The sequence below is a fragment of the Aulonocara stuartgranti genome (genome assembly GCF_965226115.1).
Source record: "Aulonocara stuartgranti genome assembly, chromosome: 23".
Lineage (NCBI taxonomy): Eukaryota > Metazoa > Chordata > Actinopteri > Cichliformes > Cichlidae > Aulonocara > Aulonocara stuartgranti.
This window is the reverse complement of record NC_138958.1, coordinates 32,388,399-32,410,203: the sequence shown is the minus strand read 5'-3', so window position 1 is coordinate 32,410,203 and position 21,805 is coordinate 32,388,399. Positions and strand designations below refer to the sequence as shown.

The following is a 21,805-nucleotide window of genomic DNA, read 5'->3' as shown; positions in this document are numbered from 1 at the left end:
GTTAATCGTGGGATCTAATCACATGATTTACAGCAGGACACACCACTGGCTAATGTTTTTTCTTACAACAGGGCCTGGAGTGAAACTACTCCAGGGGAGAAGCCCTGGGAATTTTTAACAGACAATGCACAACTTCATTGTGCATGTCCAATTGTGATAAGCTGACAGAGGGCAAAAGAGGGTTTTCCGGGGAAGTTTTCATTTTAAAATTGCAGAGACCGCGACATGAGAGATATGGAAGGATTGACTGAGGCGCAGATGCAGACCATGACCATGAGAGAAGGCTTCAAGAGGACCATTGAGAAGCAGGAACCATCTGTAGGACAGCAGACAAACGACAGTGGGCTGCACCACTGGGCTTCCAAAGGATTGTCACGAGGAGATTTTGAACAGCAAAATCTTAAATAAAATGAAAGAGTTTCGCCGTTGAAGTTGAGGAAGACAACTAAGGTGTACGACGTGCTCTGCCTTAAATCTACAGCCGCGTTGGAACAGAAATCGAGGAATGGAGAGAGCGTGCCAAGCTCCAAAGGTGACAGCGCAGAGGGAGATCAGCGTTGGAATTAAACGGCACAGACACCAGGAGCCATGACTGTGACTGGAATGACCACCTAATGCTGCTTCACTTTGCCATGCAAAGTACTTTGACACTCTGGAGAAGACCTTTCCTCTGTATCATTGTTGCTGCCATTTGCATGTGAGAGCTTAGATTGTGGGGAAGATTAAAGATGAACAAAGGGTGGTGGGAAAACAGTGAAGTGAGGATACACAGTGTGAAACTCCTTTAAGTGTACAATAATGTTGATGTGATATACAGAATGTCAGGAAAGAAATTCTGGTTTTAATGTGATATAAGAATCAAAGGGTGGGATTGTATAGGAATTTCTTTCATTTATGTATTAATCACATTATTTTTGTATAATGCCTTGGTGCCACTGGATTTTAACATGTCTGATACCCATACTGAAGACAAATGGTGGGGGTGTAGTAAGGAAGTTTGGGGAAGCAGACCAGAGTCTTTTGTCTCTTCGAGGACTCTGGGAAGTAGCAAGGGAGTGTGAACCTTAAGGTGTGAAACAGCTGTGTACTGCCTTTTGTTCCTGGAGAAGGTATTTAACTGAGAGCCATGCTAGGCTCAGGGAGACTCTGCTGACCGTCTGTCCCGCGGACATGCAGGGGCTCCATCAAGCTTGGTTGTCTGTTGTCTTTGTGTGTTTGGATTAAAGAATGTTAGCTACTGCTCACTGCTCGTCTGCAGGCTTTATTTAGACTTAAATAGACTTAAATAATTCTGGCTGTATATTTGACAACAGTTATTTTATTTGGTCAAAGGTAGCCTTGATTTCACCCAGTGTAAATAACAGTATAGACTAGTTCACCACAATTATGGCTGAAGATGGGGAAAAGCTCCCCATTTCACATAGCTCCAAACTGTAGGAAAGTGAACTTCAGATAAACCTCATATTGTCTCTAAAGTGACGCCATTTACTAGCATCTATATTTCTTCCCAGTCTTTTCTTTTTGTTACTGCACTCTCTCTCTCTGAAGAAGCTTTCAATCTCAAACCTATTTTTCTTTTAAAAAGACACAAGGCGGAAACAGTGATGGCAAGAGGGCAGCACACTGATTTTGCAAGGAAGCCACATTAAAAGTAATTTCATCACTTACTAAAATCCTTATGTTATGACTAATTACACCATAACCATTTAAACTTAATGAAAATTATTAGACAAAGTGTCATGGTTATGATGGCTAATAACAAAATGAACATTGAAGGAAGTATCATCTCTTTAAGATGTTTCTAACTCAACTGCCTCCATTCATTTAGCACTACTCCTTACATCTGTTGAGTACTTAACAGATGGGAACATATATTTCCCATCTCTTCAGTGCACTCAGAAGCATTCTGCTTTTCTTATTACAAGACTTTCCTCATTCTTTCACTTAGTGCACAGCCCAGTAGTAAGAACTCAAAGCAAGAGCCTTGATCCAGACCTTTGTATTGTCACCAGACAGATTGCAAAATAAAGGTATAGAACAAACCCGATGTTCAGATGTGCCATGAGATGACATTCACGCATTATTACTGCAGTAGTAGTATTGTAAATGTGAATACAGTACAGTTAAAAATTACAGTTACAAACTGTGGGCTTAGATGCGTTTTTCCAATATACTCCACCTTACTACCTTTCATAGGGAAATTAAGTTTAATCCACTAAATTTACTGTGCATTTAGAGGAGAATAATTCTGAAACCAATCAATAAATATTAATATTTTTTTTCTAAAAACAAAAGAAAAAAAAACACATCTATTTTGGCCTTCTCCAAAAATTGGGTTTAGGATAGTGTTATCACCTAGGATGACTGAGATCTCATCAAATCAAATTACTTTTCAGGATTTAAACCTGCTCCTCGAAATTTGGCTTTGATAGCAGGCCCCTCTCTTGGAGGGGTGCCTGTATGAGTCTGTGATGTGTTTAAAGAAGGGCAAATAAATCCATTATTATAATTTGCTAGAACTATATTGCTGTAGATTCAATGACTTCAATGGACGTTTGGATTTTGGATTTTGGATGTGACAATGGTAAAATATTTATATAGCAAAAGATTTGTGCGACACAACATGAATAAAACAAGTAAATATCACCCTTTATACCTTTGAGAGAAGCTACCAGATGTAGTCAGTTATAATTAAGTTAAGAAGCCTTGGCTTCTTAACTTAAGTTAAAGGACATTGTAGAAGGGTGTAGCATATATCTGAGCTGTTTGAAGTCTTTTTACCCTGCATGTGTTAGAGAAAATCCTAAATAAATTCAAACTTGTGTACAAAATTCTTTTTTTTAATTCATTAAAGATGTATGCTATTTGATCATTGAAAAATAACAGTTCAAAGAAATCAAAGAAAAAGCCCAAAATCACTGTGTAATTCATGCACTTGATGAGTAGAAAGTAACGTAAACTTCTACCTACAAATAGTAACAAAATACATTTGCACTTGTTTTGTAACATTTTGACATTTTGTACTTTTATCCATATATGCATCATTATAATATGCAGTGCATTAATATTTCTGGCCCCACAGTACAGGGAGACAAGAATGTCTTGAGAAAGAAATTGATATACTGGGAGGCACCACACACCGTGTTTTCTCTTCAATTATTAATTTAGTCATTCTCTTTGAAGACAAAGAGAACACAAGAGACTTAAATGCATGCAGGGGTGATAAAGCCTCTGCTTCATCAAACAGCAAGATTGGCCCGGTGAACCTCAGAAGCAACAATAGGTTTTATTCAAGACTTCAATTCTCAACTCCCTTTGGCTTTCTTCCAGCCAAAAGCTCTGAAATACACCACCACTGTGTCTGCCTATTATGGAAACCCTTTTAAAACCAGAAACAGGCTACACCCATGAGTGAGCAGCAATTTGACAAACGGACAGGAAGCTGAGGTCAGTGTAGCACACCATACCTGCCACAGCTGGCTCTCATCCAATGTAATTTGTGCCCCGTCTCTTCATAACATCCCTGTAAAAATGAAAACACAAAAAAGAGAGAGAAAGCGGCAGGTCAGACGATGTAATGAGACTTGAAGAAATAAAGTATACAGGAGAGGACAATGGCAGATTATATCGCATGGAGTATGAGTGGCTTTCAGACTTAAGTCTTAACATTTTAAATAATGTGTTTTATTGAGGCTGAAACATCACCGGGAATCTCTAAAAAGAATCTCTTTAACTTGAATAAATGAATTTTCATTTACTTAAAAGCTGAACCCATTCTGTCAGAAAATAAAACAAAGAATCAGCTTGCACTTCTCTAAACTGTGCACACACAAACGCTTTCCTTCATGTAAAGTCTCAGCTGAACTCAAATAGATCTTGACGTGAGTTTTAAGTGTAATCAGCCAATGCTTGATCAGTATGCTGCAGCCACCGGCACTATCTCCCCTAACTGTGGCAACAAACAGGAGGAGAAAGTGGAGGGATTTATCGGCATATGCTCTTTCATGAGAACTTATCATTCAAGACCCACTCACGCCCGGAAAAGGTCAAATGAAATTCTCTCCTATCAAATTAAGGTTTTCAATTGATTAATAAGCCTCAGTGGCAGATGCTGAGCCTGCACATGGTAAATTTCACAACACTTTCATGTTTTCTTTTACCCGGTGTGCAGCACCAAGTAATACAAGCCTAATTTGAAAATTATGTGAAAAGGAAATATTTCAGTCACAGGACATCAATATGACCTGCTTGGATGTCCTCCTGTTGTGTCTGAAATCACTCCTTCACCACATTCATCACTCCCATTTTAGTAGGCAGGTACTACATGGTGAAAATAAACCATGTATGTTGTATACTCATGACTCAGTGCAGGACTGACAGCTGTAAAATGCGTTAATGGCAATATTCTACCCAGCATGTGCTTTTGGGACTTAACAAGCTAATGGATGACATCACAGTTTCTATGTCCACCTTTTATCGTGTCAATATTTACATCCATAGAATTGTCAACATTTCCCAATGAAGCAGCCCAGGAACATAAGGTGATGTCCTCAAATGTATTTATTTGTTGTTATTAAAACAGCATGCCAAAATCAAACTTCAAATCAAATTAAAATCCCTTCAGGTTCAGTTTTAGTTAATTATCAACTCATGATTTCAGCTCTCTGGTGGTCTCTGAGATATTTCCATCTTTTACTACAGAACTACACAGCTAGTAACTCTAAAATGAAAATAATAAATCTCTAACAACAGTATTTACCTTTAAGAGAATAGTACATACATGGACTTTGTTATTTGCCCTGATATTGTATTCATTACATACATTCATTTTCCATCAGGCCATCAGACTGCTGAACACTTCATAGACACCTCACCTTCACTTACCAGAGCTTCAACACTATGCACTCCATACTGTATATAAATGCCACTTGTTTTGCACATTTCCAACTGCCAACCTCTGTATATTTTATTTTATTGTTTATTCCATTTAATTTTTAAAAAATATAGATAGATAGATTGATAGATAGATAGACAGACACACACACACACACACACACACACACACACACACACACGTAGATATACATATTTAGTATACACATTCAGTAATGCGCATACACTCTTATATTGTACATATATTATTCATATAATTCTCAGATTTACCCATTCTTATATTTTGCTTGTTCTTATGTTATTGTATTTTTGCACACCTCTGTTGCTCGTGGAGCTTGCACACAAGAATTTCACTTGTATGTACCAGTGTACCTGCACATGTGATGCGACAATAAAAGTGATTTGATTTTGATTTCATGTCACCTAAAATGTAAACCTGTTTGTCCATCACCTGTTCAGCTCTGATGATTCAGTAAGGACATCTCCTGGTTTCATCTTCATGTTTCCCTCTCACCACATATCCAAACCGATACCATGACCAGCAGCTTTACAGCTGTGGCTCCAGCAAACATCAGCTGATACTAGAAAGTAATATTAAATAAATTCTAACAACAGCTTATCAAGCTTAAACGTGCTGCTGTTGTTTAGCGCAACATCCGCTGGTTTCCTCTTTCTGGTGCAAAATGGGCGATAAACAAACGAGACAAAAGCCGATCAGCCGATCATTGATCAGTTTCCCGACTGAAGTAGCAACAGGAGAGGGAGAGAATGAGAGAAGAAGAGGCAGCTGACAGCGTGAAGACGCAGAATAACTCCAGCTTTGTATCTTTTTCCATTCTAGCTGAAGTCCGGGATAAACTGTGCTCCTTTTCGGCTCAAAACGCGTAATATTTTCTCTGAATACGGGACGATTAGGCTTTCTACGGGACGGTTGGCAACTCTACTAACTAACCTTATGAATAAAGTTCACTATCAGTAACATCATAGCACCCACCCAGCTGTATAGAAATTCTGTCATGCTAGCTAGTACGCAGTACGAGTTATTGTAACTGACTGTAAAAAGTCAGCACAACGAAAATAAACTCCACCTAAACTTGGTTTATATCTGACCCAGATAGACTGCAGGTCATAACTTCTTACCTGAAGTTCAGGTCACCTGACAAGCGGCCGCCTCGGATCTCTCCTTCTCCTGCCTCCCCTTTCCCTCATCCACCTGCTGGCCTCTGTGGAAGCTCCGGCATAGCCACCACCAAACAACTGAGTTATCTGGCCAATCCACCACCTTTCATTGTTTATACCGTTACAAAAGAAACCAAACAAACAAAAAAAACCATCGGCCCATAAAAACGAAAAATCACCATCAGTTAACCCTTCAGTTAACCCTGGGGTGCCCAGGGTTGCCGACCCCTGCACTAGAGAGCACGACGGAGTTACTGTCACACTGCTGTCAAGGTTATAGGAGAGAGGAAGCGCCACGTCAAAGTCAGGATGGAGGCCTGTCACTACCACTGCTAACAGGCAGGAAGCAGTAGAAGTAATTGGGAAGAACTTCCTGCCCTCAAACCTGAGTGGGTTGTCTCAGCCGTCGTGTTAAGTCAGTCACTCGATAGGAGCTTAGATACACCGAGCTGTCAGTTCAGCTCTGAAGTAATCACATACCTCCATTAACAAGCCACTTATGCACCAAAAACCATCTCTCACAGTGTGAACAAACACGCACGTAACATGCTTGCAGTAGTTCCAGTGGGTCAGCTGATTAGCAGTCACCTTGTACCTTTCAATAATAATAATGCACTTATTATCGCCTTTTATATATGCTCTACTGGTGGAGCTGTGCCTTACTATGGAAGCTATTTCACACTTCTTTCTAATACATTTGCCTCATTGTGAAATCATTCTTCTGCTTTCCATTAACATAATTTTTCTGATGCCTGGGAAGAAAAAAAAAACGGGCCATTTGCAATGCATTACCACCCCCCGTCACTGTGCTAATCAGCATAATATGAATTATTGCTATCATTACAGTGGGTGGCTGAGAAATAACAGTGGGTCTTAATTATTCAACAACGAGGAATAATAAAGGGAAAGCAAATGCACCTTTAGTTTGTGCTGCCAACAACCATTTCAGTTTGTATCTCTCTCCCCCTTTGGGAGAACAACTCAGCTGTGGTTTTCTGTTGTAGGAATCATTTCTAAGGTCATGTGACTGATGAGAATGCCCCGACCCTACCTGAATATACTCTGCGTGTTGTTTGTGTTGAGCAAAGAAATTGTCAGAATAAGGGCCCAATGAAAATGTCCTCTGAAATAGGATTTTCGTGTTAGATTTTTTGTTGTGTAATCATGATTGTTTCTGTGGCCAATAAAACACCATCTTCTGCTTCCCTATTAACCAGCTGACCAATCATACCCTTTTCTCCACTCTGTAGAGTCCACTGTGGACTTTACTTCATCATCGTGGAATACAGCTGGCCATAGTGCTTGTTCAGCTCTGAAGAGCTGCTGTAAGTTAAGAGCTACTCTAACTAGAACTGTTGCTATGCTAAGTTAACAGAGACTGCAAAGCAGAACAAGAACCACTAGCTGGAGTCAGTGACAGTCTAGTTGAGGGTTCCTGGCATAACTTCACTTACTTCCAAGGATAGAGGAAGGATGAGTTGAAATGTCTACAAGCAACAGTTGTATTTAAAGAAAAAAGCTTTGGTATATTGCAGTAAGAAAGATGAAATATATGGTTACGTAGTTCCAAGCCGACTGTTGTCTGAGGCAGTAGTGTTAAATAAATGTATAAGGAGAGTGAAGAAAAAATATGCAGTGCATCATGGGGAGCCTTAGCCTATAGCAGGACAACAAAAGTTTGATTTATACTTGTGTTGAAAATCTATGTTGTAACCTACGACGTAAGCAGAGACCCCTCCAGTGGTGCAGGTCATGTTACATGGATGGGTTAAAAGGAGTTTTCTGGTGACGTCAAAAAAATATCCCACTGAAGCATACTTCAGGCATAAGAAATAGTTCTGGGTCACCCAATTCACCTCTAACTACAACCTTTGTCAAAAAGGAAAACTTCACTCCTAATCTTAAAAGTGGAGCGTCAGTGTCTGTCTCCAAACTAGGACATGACCTCCCATTCTACTTTTAGAAATTCTAGGAACCAAAAGTTAGCTATCGGGATAGATGATACTCAAGGGTCTTTAAGAGATTTAAGAGAAACATTCACTAACATAGCACCAATATTTAAGTTTTAACCAAGTTGCAACTTGGGCTGAAAAATGAAGACAATGGGAAGACAAAGTTACACTAACTAAAACCTAACTTCAGGCTGGCTCCAAAACCCATGAAAGGGCATCAAAGTCAGCTAAATGCCCAGCCAAATAGCATTAAAAAGTGTGTTATGTTCCCTATTCACGGGATTGTGCAGCTTGACAACCATGCCTGCTGTCATTCACTAAAACTGTTATCCAAATGTAGTCACTTCTAACTCGTAAATCAATTAATAAAAAAAGAAATGGCTGTGGTCAAAATAGTGACTATATCTGTTTTTCATAGGCTGTGGTTTCTAAGTAAAGTACTATACTGATCATGCCAGACTACTAGACTGTTTCCACTTGTGCTACAATTCATGTATTCTTTAACTTTCTCTGTCATTTAGAATTAGCTCTTTGCACATTTTTAGGGTAAAATATGTCAAGCAAATATGCATGTGAAAATATGCACTATGGTGAAGTCAACAGTAATTAGCCTCAAAAGTGACAAGGACATATATGAAAAGCAGTGCCTAGCACTGTTGAATGCCCAACTGTTTAAAAACCAAGGAAGAAAGAAACAACAGAGGAATTAATGCCAATTAAAACCTGCTGTATTCAGCACCACATTTCCTGTTAGCTTTAATAAGCCCTGGGTCACTGCTTTTGATTGTTTTCCAATGATCTAAGCTCAGATTATTCCTGTAAGGGTGTTTCAATTGGTCTTTCCAACTCTCATCCCCGCTCTGGAAGACATGTAATATATATTTTAAACATAAATTATATCTGGATATCATAAGTTGAGGTTGCCAAAGTCAAACTCATTATGGTTGACTTTTCTTGAGATAAAAGCTTTAGCTGAATCCACAAATCCGCCAGTACTTCAGGGTTTCTCTGACCTTTCAGAATGAACTGCCAATCAAATTTCAGTTTGTCTTAATGGAGACATGGTGATTACAACAGACATGATTCACAGCTATAAACTGCTGCCCTTCAAAAGGAAATTAAGTAACAAAAAGAGTGAAATGGCTTCAGTGAGATGATTCCCACAAAATACAGAAAAACAGAGTAATGTTTTCATTAGGGAATCAGTTTCTCTCTGCTAATGATCTAATGGCCAGTAGACACATCTGTAATCACTATCATTTGTCTTCTCATCCTATTGACAATCCTAATTAATAATTGGTGCTGCTAGCCATGAAACAGGTGCTTATAATACAGAGAGCCTGTGTATGGTCTGACAAGTTGAAAGCATTAAGATCCTAAAAAAACACAGAGAGTAAAATTATGCAAACAGTCCACTGAAAGACATCACAATCTGGTCAATTATCATGAAAAAACCCCTGAACTCAAGGGATGAACCAATATCATGTCTACACATAAGAGACAACTTAGCAAAGAACCAACTTGAAATTGTATCTTCATGCACGTTGTTACTAGCAGCATTATTTGGCGCCATTTCTTAGTTAAATCTATAAAAACACAATTGTTCAAGCACAAATGGACTTTAATGGAAGGAGTTATATTTGATATTTTTTGTCACAGAGGTTCTGCTCAACCCTTACTGCTTACTACTGTTACCTGTGCCAAGAGACAGGAAATTCAAGGTACACTTTAGTCCTCTGCTCAATGAATTCATTCTGAAATTGAAAGTCTGACACATATCCAGATCATATATAGTTTTGTGTCAAACTAAAGCTCTATCCTTCACATAAGCACCTGTCAGCTAGAGCAGGGCGATATGACCAAAAATATTTACCACGATATACATTTGAAAATTTGCGATAACGATATAATTGACGATATAATTGACACTAGACAAAATGCTTTACAACTCCACAACTTTATTAGTGCAAAAAACCCCATCAATGTATTTTCACTTAAACAAGCAGCTGTTTTTTATGTGCATTAAAGTTATATAAAAATGTAACAGTGCAAATTCCTTGCTGACAGTTTAACCGAAAGGCATTTCCAGTGGAAATTGGCCGACATATCCTCAGCATAACCATGTATAATATCCACAAAACTTAAAAAGAGGTTATACACACACAATACGGTAATATTATGTTGAAGCACAGTACATATCACTCCGCGAGGCTCCTGCCTACGATAGCCGTAATGCTCCGACAATCCATCAAGCGGTGCGGGTTCGTAGCTTAGCAAAGTCGTACTAAAACATTTGACAGATTTTCGAGCGCCGTGTACCACAGAAAATCGTTTCGAGGTCAGTAAACACAACCAGAATTCAAACATAAGGCACACGGGACTATAAGGGGCACTGTCGATTTTCAGAAAAATCAAAGGATTGATTTTAAGTGTGCCGTATTTTCCAAACAACACGGTAATAACGACGGCCCGCTAGCATGCTCTACCAAAAATAGTGCTTTGTTGTGTATGTGACAGACGAAAGCTAAATCAGTTCCACACCACTGAAGTTGCAGCATTTTTACAAACCAATTCTGGTTCATCCGCACATGGCGTCGGCACTGCACATGCGCGTTTTAACTATATTCTATTGCGATATTTCATTTTCCTATCGTGGCCCAAAATTACACCGGTATTACCGTGAACGGTATGATATTGCCCAGCCCTACTGTCAGCTTTACATAAATGTCTCCTTTCTTAGCTATGATCATATCAGACTTCTGAGAGTGACTAGACGGCATGTGGACTGAATCGCTGCAAGTATTCTTAGTCCCGGCCAAACAACCGAAACTACAGGCGTAAAAGACTTTAAAATAGGTGTCATGACAACCAGACAGGTCCGCACACAAAAGAAAAAAAATAAACAAAACACAAGAGAAGTAGAAAAACTAAAATCTCACAGAAGATAACAAAGGTGTTTCTGGGGACACATTAATATGACAGACCAGCTGCAGAAGGATTCCACGGCAACAAGCTTACAGTAAAAGAAGAGGGTTCGTCAGTGTTGTGAGAGAGAAATAGGTACAAAGTTAGATGTGTGCTTATCACTTCAACAGCTGTTCCGTTAGGTAACTGTCTCTCTTTTGTGATTCATTTTTAGCTTTCGCAGCATTTTTTTCTGCTTCCTTTGTGTTATTCAGCTTTTGCTTTTGCAGGGTTTTTCTAATTTCTGGTATTTACTTAAGTTGCACTCATTTTACCCCTCAAGGCCACCATACAACAGTGTCATTAAGGTATTAACATCCATAATTATGCAACTGTTTGCTGTGTATAATTTCATGGTTACATAGATTCCACGCACTTGCATTTGTAGTTTAAGTAATTTGACAAAGAGACAAAACCCAGTAAAGAAAGGCACGCGCATTTTGTTATTAATAATAATTATATATATATATATATATATATATATATATATATATATATATATATATATATACATATATATATATATATATGTATTCATTTTGTAGTCTTGTAGTGTCATATGGTAAATGGTAAATGGACTGATTCTTATATAGCGCTTTTCTATTTTCCCGGAGTACTCAAAGCGCTCTATACAACATGCCGCATTCACACGCATTCATACTCCGATGAACGCATCGGAGTATATGACACCACAAGACTACAAAATTAATACACAATCTTAAAAGATTATTTAACCTATTCACAGCTCTTTAATGTTTGAGTATTATATTTAAAAATATTTTATGATGTATTACACAACAGATCAATGATTACTGTAATGTTGTTTCTGCAGTTATGCTTCAACACTTAATCAAAACCTTTGCCACAGTGAATACTGAAAAATTGAAATATCTCTCAGATAAATACCACACATCAGGACACAGTTGTGACTGGACCTGATAAGAGTTCTGTCGGGTTTCGCAAAGGCAAATCGTGTGGAGTGAGTGAGGAGTGGACCCAAATGCAGGCAAACGGAGACCAGAATGGATAATAAAAGAAGGCGAGCCTTTATTTTGCTTGGTACACAACTACAAACAGGCAGAACAGGGAAAACTAACCAAAACCTATACTGGGAAAAACTAAGCATGAAATAGCACGGACCTGAAACTAGACAAGTAGGCAGACTGACGAAGAGTAAAGGACAACACGCACTATAAATACTAGGGGTGCAACGATACTCGTATCAATATTGGGGTGGCTGTAGCTCAGGCGGTAGAGCAGGTCATCTCCTGATTGGAAGGTTGGTGGTTCGATTCCTGGCTTCCCCTAGTCTGCATGCCAAATATCCTTGGGCAAGATATTAACCCCAAATTGCTCTCTGATGCATCCATCGGAGTATGTGTGTGTGACGATGCTGTCTGTGTTGAGAGCTCAGTGGATCTGCGTTCGACTACTCCGCCTAGGCTGCACTGTCGAGTGCAGATCCACTGAGCGCAGGGCAAGCTAGCAAGACAGAAGCTAAGCTCGTTGCAACATGGCAAATTGAACCTCCCCCACCCTCATTCAGATCTGGCCTTTGGAACTATTTTGGTCTTCATGTGAAGTATGACCCTGAAGGTAAGCGCATCATGGACAAAAGTAAAACAGTATGTCGGATGTGCTACGCAATGCTCAATTACATGGTGGGAACTACTGCGTTAGCACAGTTTGCTCGTTAACGTGTTGACGCCGTCCAGCCCCACGTACTGGGCGTTCCGCGGAAGCTCGTTAACGGAGATTTGCCGTGTTGTGGCGTTAACGTCATTTCAGATTAACGCTGACAGCACTAGTGGGAACACAATGAATATGACTGCACATTTACGCCGACATCATCCTAGTGCAAAGACAAGTGGAAGCAGACAAAAATAACAAGCACGCATGCTACAAACTTTACCCGAGTCATTTAGACAGCTGTTAGCACATGATTCTCCTTATGGGGACCTGATATGTTTAATATGCTGCTGAGAGTATACCCCAGAAGAAGCGTGTAGTATAGCTTTTATTTTTTTGTATCGAAAAAATATCGAACCGTGACACCAAAGTATCAAACCGAACCGAACCATGAATTTTGTGTATCGTTGCACCCCTAATAAATACATAGCAGGTAATGAGGGGGAAACGCACAACAGGAGGGAGACAAGTCTGGGAAAACTCTGACATAACGAGACACAGGAAGTAAAGCAGATTATACTGACAAAGGACCAAGACTATCAAAGTAAAACAGGAAACACTCAGGCTGAACTCAAGACACATAAGCTAAATACAATGACTTTTCCCAAGAACACAGAGGAGGCACAGAAACAGAACAGGAACCCCAAACCCAGGAACTATAAATATAACACAAACAGAAAACCACAACTCACAGAAAAAAACTTAAACCAAAAACACAACACGCTAGGTCGCAGACGCAGGACCATGACAAGTTCATTCAGGCAATCAAACTGGCAACAGAGTTCCTGATGAATTTGATAACAAGTGTCTGTTAGAATCCACCTTCATTATGACTGTGGCTGTTACTTTAAGAGCTTCATACGATGAATGATTAGAAATGCTTGTGACTTTCCGTTTTAATGGAAATGACATGGATCTAATTGGAAATGGCCTAGATCTTAATTACTCTAATTATGCTCTTGGAGCAGACAACACATAGTATACTTGTTTTAATCCCAGTATTTTTAATATAACTATATGCTTAATTGGTTGACCTTTTTAAAGCTCATGGAATTATCAAAGCTGTAATTAAGAGTCCCATTAGAATCTGAGATCCCGTCAATTAAGTCCTTGAACACAAAGATTTAGGTCTCTCTAGAAACCCTCAGCAGCCATCAAATGTCAGCTAATGACAGTCAAAAGCAAACGTTCAAAACAAAGTTTGAGAAACGGTCCGAGCAAAATAAATGAAAAATGTGAAGTTATGGAACAGAGTTACACAACAGAGAACACAGATGAAGACATGCTCAACATCCATCTACAGTATTCATAAAACACTTTGTGCTCACATCTTATAGATGGTTTTACCAGTGGATGTTAGAGATGGCCCTCTTTAGTCTGCCTATTTTTCAAAACTGTTGATGCATAGGAAATCAAGACAATTTCACATTTGTCAGCCTGACTCTATTCCTCCTCCTCCTCCCTCTGCCTTCAGTGTTGCAGTGCAGACAAGCTGCACTTGGGAGACAGAAATGGGTCATTTCGCCCCAGATCGCCTTTGTAACCTCTCAGTTCATAATGACCATGTTTAATGAGTGAGGCACTCTCCAAGGCATTCTTGAACATGGAAAATGGAAGTATGCCAGCTTCCCTGTTACAACGCTACATTAGTTGCCTTTCAGCAGGAACCACAAGTTAGCAGGAACCACAAGTTAGCAAGTTACCCCAATCCCACGGTTGAGTGTTCTTCTGGTTTTATTGAGGGGCCAGCCTGTCAATTTGAAGCCTGGGTACTGCTGCGAGATGCACAAGTTTTATCTAAACACCATTAGTGGAGCACTCTGCATCTGACACATGACTGTGCAGACAAGGTATGAATCCCACATCAAACTAATCAGTATAAATTATAATAATTCTAGTATTGTGCAATTAGCTGCTCCCTCAAGTTTCAGCAAACCCCTAAAAATCAATTAATAAATAAATTACACAAACTAGTGAAAGGAAAAGTAAAGAGATGGCACACCTTCAATTCATATTAATTGCTGTACACACGTACACTCAGCAGCAGCTGCAAGTATTGCTGTCAGTAATGGGGACATATCATGCTTAATCCCAGATTCATTTTTATTCTTGAACTGTACTACAGCCTTCTAGTTCACCTTGAAATGAGCCATATTAGCTCCATTGCCTCTCCCTTAAAGCCAAATATCTTCTGACTGGCTGCTTTACAAACACAAGGTTGATGAGGGGCAGCCAGTCAGAAGGTTTACCAGGACAGCAGGTGGATTGGGCTTTTGTGCTTACAGCCAATACTCTGTATCTGGGATGACCATGTCAGGGATATCCCCTCTTTTTCAGAACCAACAACAGAGAAGAAAAAGAAAAAGGGCTCAGAGGGATTACTTGCAGATACACTGACCTGAAACCTTAACCACATTTAATGTGAATGTCCACAATTTAAGAGTGTATATGTGACAAAAGGAAAGCCATAAAACATCTCCTTCAAATGCAAACTTCAAAGCTAACTTTGTTTAGACTGCTATTTTATCTCTTCGTCTTTTCAATCTAGATTTGTGGATATTTATATAAAAATTAAAACTCATTACCTGGTGGTCACTCAGCTGTAAAACACTTTGAATTGCACAGACATGTAGAATTCTGCTACATAACTCAAGTTTGACACACTAACTGATATAACTGTAAAAAGCTGACTGCGTTCTATTATCAAACTATTCTATAGAACATAATCCATAGGTTTTCAGCCTAGGCTTTATTGAACTGCACATGCATAAATATAAATATATATAGGGCTTTGGAGTTGACGTCACGCCGCAATGCATTGTGGGAGCGCGGCGCCATTTTCGGGGTCTACGATCCAAACAAACTCACTGTTGGAACGGCGACGACGACAAGAAACATGTTTAAAAGCAGCTCAAAAGAAAACGGACGGTATAGAGACCGATTGCGTCCAGAGGCGAAGCAGCGGTATTTGAAAAAAAATAGAGTGCATCGCAAATCTGGACCCATATGACATACGGCAGTGGAGTAAAGACCCAGACGACTTACCGCCACTGTCCTACCCCGATATCTTCACCTATCTTGTTTGTGGAGTAAGCGCTTACACTGCGAACCAGTTTCGTAATTACAAGTCACTGGAGGCGCACATCCAATTTACAAATGGCTGGGTGCAAGATTTGGCTATTTTCAAGCCGCCAAACTCTTGAGTACGTCGTCAAAGTAAGTCAGCTGGAGTGCATCGAGTGAAATAGCCATTTTCCACCCCCCACCATAATTAATGTTATACATTTATCAGTAAACTGCTAAAATATCGTTATCATATTATGTGCCCATAATTGTAAAGTAGATGCAAATTAACACATTGATAATCGGGCAAATTATTAACGCCAATTTGTGTCCTCCCTGTCTCCTCCTGCGAATCTTTACATAGCACATATGTCTGCAAAGTCACTCCATTTGATGTTTGATCGCAATTTCTATAACTTCCGAGACCACCAACGATAATATTATTCAGCTATAAAGTGTGATAAGAACATATTTAGAACTTACCGGAATGAAAATGTCTTGAGCACACCAGCTGATATCTGGAGACGTAACAGAACTTGATATCAGCTCCTCTCTGCTATCCAGGCTAGACGCCTTCGTTTGGTAATATCCGATACATGAGCTCCTTCATGTTGCTTCCAGGTTGGGAAAGCATAAAAAGACAATCCAAACTTATTCCCGTGCCGGTCGTAAGATCGAACATTGCAGCCGAGCACACAGCAAGTACGAACCATGGCTATGCTTTCGCTCCTTACTTAGACCCCCAAAATGGCGGATCAGGCCAAAATCCTTTCCACGCCCACCCCCGTGACATCACGGTCCAAAGCCCTATAGCCTTCAGGAAGGGTGTATAGAATGTAAATTATATAATATTATGCTGACAGAAGTATAGAGAGACTGAGCCACAGATGGGAGTACTTGGTGCTCTCCAGGTTTATTACAGCTCTATGGCGTCTCGGCCCCCCACTCCCCCCTTCACACCTCTTTGCCCCTGTCAAAGTAAAGAAGAGACAACCCCTTGATGAGCGCACCTTTGATCTCTCTGACGCACCTCTGCTCCTCCTCCTTTCATTCTCCAATCACCCTCCTCCTCCTTTCTGCTGGGGAGCTGTCAGAGTTCTGAAGCCTTGGTCCGCACTCTGCTGTCTTATCCGGCCAGTCTCTGGCCTCTTTTATCCTCACGCTCCAATGCTTCACAAAGGGCTCGAGTCCAAGAAGGACCAAAGTCTTTTCTCAGCCAAGCAGCCACCACCTCCCTCCACTCAGCCCTGCAGTTAATTGTAGTGGGCTTTTTCTTTCAGTCAGTGCAGCTTTTAGCTGGCATTAAGGGCTCATTCCTCACTGCTAACAGTTAGCTGTTGCAATCACTCTACTGAAGCACCAGCAGTGTAGTATCTAAGTGTGAAGAACAGTGATCCTGCTGTATTAAACATCCAGCTCTGTAAAGGCACTCTCATTTTCTGTTTATTTATTAAAACGGTCAGGGCCAGAGGGCAGCGTTTCAATCACAGCTTGGCCCATGATTTAATCTTGTTATTTACACTACGTCCTCCAAGTTCCTTGTTTATCATCGCTCCGCAGATCTCGAAGCAGAATTTCACTTCAGAAGAATGGCTGGACTCAGAGCTTCCGTTGAGGAATTTGCATGTGACATCTCTGCAGCCCAGCATTTGTTATCTTCCCATGAAGAGATCCATTGACTGGGCCATGCTTTAACAAAGCAATGAGGCGAGGCCTGCTTCACTCCCTTGTGCTATTATATATTCAATTAAATTCATAGTCTCCTCGCAAGTAATGGTGATGAATATGCAGCGTGTTAATTTCTTTGTGTCACAGTCTCAGATGAAGGAGACATTGGGAGTTGACAAAGCATGCAAGTTGATTGGATCCCTCGTAGCTGCAGGGCAAACTGGTGGAGGTTAATGCTTTACAAGGACAAAGAGTTCTAAATGAGATGTTGCTCAGTGCCAGCGCAATTGGCACGATAAGAAACGACACAAATGAAGAAACGACTAATTCCAAGAAGGACGCTCAACGCTTTGTTAGGCCTCCACAATTTGCAGTTTCAAAGGCAAACGGAAGGTTCAGTATGTACAAGAAGGCCTGCATAAGATCAAAAGATGATCAGGACATCTCTTTCTGTTAACAATCCCGAGAAAAACAGTAAAGGTTCTGGATAGACTCTTTTGGTTTGTTGCCTCTAGTCCCACATTTTCACCTGCCTGATGGCATGATGACCTCGAGCCAAGACAAAGAAATGTTAGGCAAGTTCCAGTAATCACAGTTTTGGGTTCATATCTGAATGAAACCTTCACTAACAAGTATCTTTTATCTTAAAGTCAGTATTTTCACACTAAAGCATACATGAGGCTAATAATAGAAAAAGCAAAGGTGACATGGTGGTGCAGAGCTTCACAGCCCAAGTGTTTCACTTGCACTCACTAAAAATAGAAGAATGCAGACTGTGAAATTCATTAAAGGGCAGGTGTGCAAACAAAATGTAATCTAAAACACAGCTTCGATAACACAACAGTGAAGAAACTGCTGCTACCGTGGAGGTACAGTCGCCTCTGCACTCTGTGTACCATACGTACAGCCCTGTAACTGAAACACTGAACCCAGCTGTACTGTAATCGCAATCAAATCATTTGCAGGTAAAAAGCCAATAATTCTTGTATCAAACCAGGTTTGCAAAAGTTTAAAAGAGAGAACAAACAATCTTTTCACCTGCTCCCATCCATCAACAATTTGTGTCACAAACAGTCCAAAGTGATTATATAATTACATAAATGCTGTTTAAATGTCTTATCTGGCACAGTGACACAGACTGCCAAAGTAATCATTTGATGTAATGACTAACAGCCTGGACTTAACACTAACATTAGAGAAAGGATAAGATAAGATAACCTTTATTAGTCCCACACGTGGGACTAATAAAGGTTATCTTATCTTATAACTAAAGTTTATTAAGAGAGACGCAATCACACATTTGGTATAGTAAGAGCTCTGCGTGTTTTGGCAGATGCCACCAAATGACTTGAAATTCTAACATTCCAAATATTTACAGGTACAGAGCCAGATGTTATAGTGTATACCTTACCGTTACTGTCAGAGAAGTGCAGATACATTCAGAACGAGAAGGGCTTTTTCATTTTAGATGACATCCAATTGCATAAACTATATCGGCCTGCAAGCCATCAAGACCTTGAGGTTTCAAAGCAGCCCCACACCATGATGCTCCCGCCACCATGTTTCATAGAAGGAATGAGATTTTGGTGTGTAGTGTTTTATTTTGGGGGTTTTGTCATCCTTTTGTTAATTTTTTTTGTCTGAGTTTGGTCAAACTGTGTGTTTACAGTGCTTAACAAATTTATTAGATCATCCATATACTACTCTGACATATGGATGATAATTATGATAACTATTTTTAATGGGTAATCCATGTTTAGGATTTTTGGTAGCGTGACAAGAAATTGAGCTGAAATGTCTTCAGAAACAAAATAACATAACATAAAATAACACAACATAACATCTATTTCATAATTATTTGATGTGAAGTTACCAACAAAAACTATGTGGAAAATTCCAGAGTGACCATCCTGCTATGAGGGATCATGGCAGTCATGAAGAAAGATTTAAGAATTGATATTATATTATCACTTGTCGGAAATCGCTCATATGACACCTCAATATAAACTTTTAAAATCCATGTTCCAGAAAACTGAGATGCTATACCCCTAAACCAAACGCCTGATAAATGTATGTCTGGTTTTCCACAGTCATTTGCACTTAATGTGAAGATGCAGAGATATTATTGAATTCACATAGCACAAGCATCATGATTTCACAGGTCTCCTATTTGTTAATAAATAGAAAATCTTTTCTAAAATCTGACAGTTACAAAATGGTAATTTAATCCTGAATGTAATTTGTAAGCAATGCTGAAACAGGCGGCTGACCATGACTCACACCTTACCAAACAAAAGGAGCCAACCAGTGGTTGCCTTAGGAACCCTCTGAGCGGTGAGAACAGTTTGCACTTTACACTCCACATGAAAAGGATTTATTCACTCGTACTCCAAAGTTACCACTTGTCTTGCTGCAAAGCCATTACGAGTTCAGAGGAATCAATGGCTTCAAATGAGTGTAAAAACTAAAATTGTGAGCAACTAACATACTCAGGCGAGCCTAAATTGCTTTTCCCCACACTCGCGATAGCTCAAGCTTTGACCTGACAATAAATGAGAGTCTGCTTTAAATGCTGTGGCATTAGTGTGGTTGTAATACACTGAGGAGAAGCCTGTATATCGCCTTGGCTTAAGTAGTAGTAATTTGCTCAAAGAAACTGAACGAACACTTGCTAGAAATCACACTGATACCTGAGGAGGCACTTTGTCTGCGGCAATAGTAAAAGAAATGACCGAAGCGCGCTGATTAAATGTACAGATGATGGAAAACAAGGTTCAGCCACTGTAGTCATGTCAGAAGTGATGTGGTTATAGTAATCAAGCACCTCAGTGGAGAGTTTTACATGAGTTTACTTAGCATTACAAGAGATAATAATATAGATAATAAATCACTGAAGATGGCTTAAATACATTGTTTTTGTCTGAGGGCATCATCATTTCACACTTGTTCTGTCCTTCAGTATGAGGCTACTGGCTCAAATAAGGGCAGATTTTATAACTTAATGCTGTTTGTGCTTGGATCTTTTTATACGCCTTCTACACAAATTGCTGCCTTAAAACCTGAAAAATGAGTACAGATAAATATTTTGGGCTGTGAGTGAAAAAGCAAGAGGAAAAAGGGATATGGGATCCTCTCTTATGGAGCGAGACAATAAAACAGCGTTTCTTCTCAAACATCCATCCCCTTCTTTCAAGAAAACTTTGACTCCCAAATATAACCAGTTTATCTTCCACGTTTCCCATTCCTCTGCTTCCCTCCCTCTTCCTCTCACAAAAGCCACTGTGAAAATCGATGATAGTGACAGAGCGTAGGTGGCAGAGTCTGCCAGAGCAATGTCATCCTGAGTCGCTGATGTCACCTCTACTGTACACTGCACCGGGAGCGCTGCCAAAGTGCGACTTTTTACCGCTGATTCAGCCGGCGCTCAGCCTGGCAACCATGGTGATGTGCATCGTGGGATGCCTGTAAGTGTCATTAACTGGCACAGATGAGTGTTGGTCGTGGCAGGGTACTGTCACATGCTTTTGCCATCACACAGCTGCAACTGGTGCAGGGCTCAAAGGAAAGACGGCAGGTAGGAGGGAGACAAAGAAAAGCATAAGAAACGGAAAGGGAAGAGACAGTATGACAAAAAAAAAAGGAAGGACAGAGAGACGAGCATAGATTTGAAAGGTTGTATAAGAGCATGAGTAAAACTCATGAGAGACAGCGAGTAAGAACGCACAACACGAAGTGAGAAAGTGAGAGGCAGAGTGGGAAGCAGAATAAAGACAAGCGAGTGAAGTCGGGCTGACTCATTCCCCACGGTTCATTTGAAAATGCTCTTTTGCCTTCTGTTCTCTGTCTACCAAGTCCTAATAACACCACATTGAAAAAGGCCTTAACAGATACAACAGATTCATAAAGAACTACCTCTTTATAGTAAAGGCATTTTCTGAATCTGAAGCAGTGTTGAGAACAATGACAGCAGACTCGTGGCGTTAGCTTGGAAATACATAAAGCTACCAATCGTATCGTACGGCGTTAAACACCACAATGCCCAACTTTGCTGTTACAGGATTAGGAAGGATCCAAGATCAACAGGATTATGGCTGTCTCAGCTCCCATGTGAAGAAAAAAAAAAACAAGACACAAAGACACACACAAAACAATAAAAAAAAAACAGTTATTCTGAGCAGCAGTAATCTCTACTTGGAAGCAGGAAAAAAGCCGCCAATTGAACAACATTAAGAAAAAACATGATGGAGGAGGAAGTTTTTTTTCCAAATAGAAAAATCACTGACAATAACTGCACCACCTATCTTCCCTTTCCACATCTACAGACAAGGAGAAACAGGCCTCAATATTTGCAGAGAGCCCTGTCTTTCAATGATAATTGGCTTCTTTTGGTGCACCTA

At 39.9% G+C, this 21,805-nt stretch overlaps 1 protein-coding gene across 4 annotated transcripts in view; it reads right to left on the bottom strand.

The window, feature by feature from the left end:
- The window catches only part of LOC309699707 (beta-1,3-galactosyltransferase 1-like), a 182,454-nt gene that overhangs the window by 96,065 nt on the left and 64,584 nt on the right, over positions 1 to 21,805 (bottom strand). For 3 of the 4 annotated variants that reach the window (XR_014274438.1, XM_082522848.1, XM_082522847.1), the window contains exon 2: positions 3,468 to 3,523. The gene's annotated coding sequence lies outside the window, so the exon portion shown is untranslated. Of the gene's footprint in view, positions 1 to 3,467; positions 3,524 to 16,223; positions 16,508 to 21,805 lie in introns of those variants that run through there. The other variant, XM_082522849.1, reaches the window with a different exon arrangement.